Below are 4,301 nucleotides of genomic sequence, written 5' to 3'. Positions count from 1 at the left end.
AAATTTCCATTAATGGAGTTGTCCCTGAGTTAAAATAATCCAAAGTAGCAGGGGCATCCTGGTCATATTGCCGCCCTTAAAAACAGAAACAGGAACAAAACTCGCTCCTTGGGTTAGAAGGAGGGAATAATCCATTTGGTGTGGATTTTGTTGGTTCTCCCACTGGTATCTTTCGCTTTCCATGTATATTTGTTTAGGGGGGTATCTAACATGAGAGGCACAGCTCCCACGGTGGGAAGCTTGACCAGAACCAGCTGGCCGGGGGAGTAAGATGATGCACTGGGGGAATTAGAGTTTTGAGAGACGGGTACCATGGTTGGGGCTTGTGGACAAAATGCTGCAATTTTTGGGCACCCGTTTGTACCCCAGCGATTACTGACATTGGCCACTGCCTCCCCCACCCGCTCAGCCCATCCCGGTTGGTGGGGTTTAGTAGGTCTCCTTTATTATTGCAGGTGAGTTGTCTGATAAACATCCACCCCCCCGCCTCCCTCCTCACCCTGAGGGGGTGGAGGTTTTAGTTTCCCGCCACTCTTTTCGTCCTTCTTAAACCCTTCCTCCCTGTCCAATGCTGGCACAGAAGGCGGGTTCGGTTTGGGAGGGGGTCCTTGCCCGGACCACCTCCGCACCAGGAGCTTTAACTTTTTGGTGGGGAGCCCATCCATCAAGTCTCGGGGCACACCCTTTTGCAGTCCCATTTGCCACAATCCTTGTCGGAATGGGGGTTTCTCCCTTTTTGTTAGGTCGGGGCTTCCCCCCAAAAAAGCCAGCGATTTACTTGCCGGCCTCGCTGCCCGCACGGCCCTGGTTTCTACCTTTTGGTAAGTCCTGCCTACTGGCCCATATTTCCTCCCATAGTTTATCAGTTCCTGAGCTATCTCCCCCCAGGTCCACACCTTCCTCCCCCACTGCCACTGTTCGGGGGTTACCGTTCCCTCCAGGGCAGCTGCGATTCACTCCTCACGAGGCACATTTTGAATTCTCCCCTGTAACTGGATCCCGATAGGTTTTAGCAAGTCGGGGAGTCCTCTTATTAGCGGCATCAGCCGCTCAGGCTCTACCGGTAGTAACATCGGAGAGCTTAGGTTTGGTTTAAGTTCCCGGTCATACATCATTTGCAGGCATGCCGCCTTTTGTACATTTTCTAGTAGCTGACCGACCGAACCAGTTATAGCTAGGGGATCCCCCCTCTCTAATGGGTTCAGCCCCCCGCCCAATATGCAGCCCTCTGGGTCAGAGACCATGGGGCTCGGCGATCGCCCATTGTGAGGAAGACGCCGGGGCCCCAATACCCCTCTGCTTCCTTTTCCGATAGCATGATCCCGTCCCCCCCCGACAGGGATACCCTCCACACATATTCGGTTTCGGACTCCCTTGCTGTTCTAGCAAAGTCCTTTCGGAGTTTAGCCAATTCGGTGGCGGTAAAAGGGATTTCTTTGGTTACAGCTTGGGGACGGTTGTCGCTATCGTCCTCGTATATGTATTCTGTCTTTACCAGCGGGCACATATGGGGGGGGTTATCCACAGTCTCCCTTAATCACTTTAGATCTTTCTGGGGATAAATTTGGTGTAGCCCTTTCTCCTCCAGCATTACCTCCGCCCCAGCGGGGGAGTCTGCCTCCCTCAGGAGCTGAACCCTCAGCTCCTCCTTCAAAATCATATTTTGGCTCTTCTCCTCCTTTAGCGCCCGTTTGGTCTCTAGTAATTGCTCTCGGAGCGGTGTTATCGCTGCTTGCAACGAAGCGGCCACAGCCTCTGATTGGCAGAGCGCTCGTTTCTTGTCCTCCACCGCTGCTGCCAGACACGCTCCTAGCACAGCGCAAACAATGGCTTTCCCTTTCCCCTTCTTAACTCTAACTTCTTTATGCAAGACCGCTATTCGGTCCATAACACTTTGCAGTTGGAACCAGTGGTCCCATGCCCAATCTCGTCCCGGGGGTGAGGGGCGAGAGCGGTATGTTTCTAAAAACTCATATAATTTCTCTGTCTCTTCACAAAAATCGCCTGCCTTTTGGGCGGCCATGTCCTACAAAGGGGAGTTTGTCCCAGGAGGGTCAAACCTTAGAAAAACCAAGTTTCCCCTATACGCTCCCAGGAGGCCAATCCGCACACTACTACAAGACAAAGATGAGCCTACAAAGGGGATATCATCCTGAGGGGGTCACACCGTAAAATTCAAGCTTCCCCTATACTCTCCCAGGTGGCCAGACCATAAACTAGTATGAGACAGAGGAGAGCCTGCAAAGGGGATATCGTCCTGAGGGGGTCACAGCATAAAATTCAAGTTTCCCCTATCCTCCCTCAGGAGCTCAAATCACAAACTACTACGGGACAGAGGAGAGCCTACAAAGGGGATATCATCCTGAAGGTTGTATGACACTCTCATCTCAAGGAATCCTGTCCGTGACGCCAATTAAATGTCCTGATCCAATGTCGGGGGAGGTTTCGATACGATCCCAAGGACGAGATTAAGATGCTGGAATTGGTCAGATGTCATACAACCTTTTATTTTTATTTGAGGGGAGAAGAGAACGGAGGGAGGGCAAGGGAGGAGAGGGAAAGAATAGGGGAGAGAGAAAGAAAGAGAAGGAGGAGTTTATCACCGCCACTTCGAGTCCGATGATCTTCCGCTGGGTCTTCGGTGGCCTCAGGCTTCGCCGGGGACCAAAGGGGGGTGGGGGCAGCGTCCTTGAGGGTGCAGGAACTGAAGGAGTGGTCGTGCGTGCCGCCACTGCCGAGGGCCACGTGTGCTCCTTATATAGGGGCTCTAACGCATGCGCGGATCACAAATGTGTACGTGCGGTTCGCCACGGATGTGCTGCCCCCGCCTCTGCTCTTTTCGCGCCTTTAGTCTGCGCGCAGGCGCACGAGGTTGTTTTTCTCAAAACTGTGGAGAAGAAGGTTTTCTCGAAGCGCGACGCTGGATGGCGCTACAGCGGCAATGTCGAGACAAAACCACATTCGGTACCGGTTCTCTACATAATCCAAACCATGAGCTGAGGTATTTTTCAGAATAAAAGCCAAAGGAAGTTTGAATGAGGAGTGAGGTACAGAGCCAAAAGGCACTTATATTTTTAACTTCTCAGAATTATAAAAATTCAAATTCAATCACCTGCTTTCTGGTGTGGAATTCAAAAGACAAGCACCTTTGTTACGTAGGTAGCAAATGGGCGAAGTTGCTAGGCTACTAATCCTATTCACCGTTTCCAGTACCATACTACAAAAATGCCAAAATTAATCAATGAGAAGTATGCCATTGGGTCAGTTTTTTACTCCTCAGCCTGATGCCTTGAAACTCATATTCATAACTTGAAAGTAGCTTGTACATTTAGGATCCTAAACAAATGAACAATGATTTCATTATTCTCTTCTGAGGATAGGTGGGCATAGAAAGAGAGAAGGGAAAGAAAGAGAATCTGAAGAACTGTGGGCCAGTCAGCCTAATCTCAGTCCCTAGGAAGCTAATGGAGCAAATCCTCTTGGAAGACATGTCCAAACACCTGAAGGGTAAGAAGGTGATTGGGAACAGTCCACACAGACTTACTCGGGGCAAATAGTGCCTGACCAACCTGATTACCTTCTATGACAAGATGGATGGCTCAATAGATGAGGGGAGAGCCATAGAAGGCTTTTATCTTGACTTTAACAAGGCCTTTGACATAATCTGCTGTAGTATCCTTACAGACAAATTGGTGAGATACAGTCTGAATAAGTGGACTACACTGCAAATGGAAAACTGTCATCACAAAATCCAAATGATGTCTGTTTAATAGTGGTGTCCTAAAGGGTTGATACTGGTGTGGGTAATGTTTAATGTCTTTATTAGTGACAAGGACAATGGACTAGAGTGCACTGACACCAAGTTCTTAGATGATACCAAACTGGGAGAGTGGTTGATACACTGGAGTGTAGGATTGCTATTTAGAGAGATCTCAACACGGTGGAGAAACGGGCTGACAGGAATGTAAAGTTCAACAAAGGAAATTGTAAAGTCCTGTACCTGGAGAGGAATAACCTAATGTATCAGTACACACTGGAGTCAACTGGCAAGAAAGCAGCTTTTCAGAAAAGGACCTGGGAGCTGAAAATGAACATGAGCCAGGAGTTGCCCAGAGAGTGGAAAAGGCCAGCTGTATCCTGGGCTGCATTAGCAAGATTGTGGACACAGCAGGTTCAGGAGAATGACCCTTTCCTTCTATTTAGCACTTGTAAAGTTGCACCTGGAGTGCTGTGTTTATTTTGGGGCTCTCTAGCACAAGTCAAATATTTATATACTGAAGTCAGTTGGTCATGAGGCTGGA

At 49.3% G+C, this 4,301-nt stretch overlaps 1 pseudogene; it reads right to left on the bottom strand.

The window, feature by feature from the left end:
- Positions 1 to 446: 446 nt before the first annotated feature.
- Positions 447 to 2,023, bottom strand: LOC148055871 (uncharacterized; annotated as a pseudogene).
- Positions 2,024 to 4,301: the final 2,278 nt, after the last annotated feature.

This window comes from Nipponia nippon, unplaced genomic scaffold (genome assembly GCF_047370975.1).
Source record: "Nipponia nippon isolate SJK-2023a ecotype South Korea unplaced genomic scaffold, ASM4737097v1 scaffold_2, whole genome shotgun sequence".
Classification (NCBI taxonomy): Eukaryota; Metazoa; Chordata; class Aves; order Pelecaniformes; family Threskiornithidae; genus Nipponia; species Nipponia nippon.
Note: the sequence above shows the minus strand (reverse complement) of the source record. Positions and strands in the feature narration are given on the sequence as shown.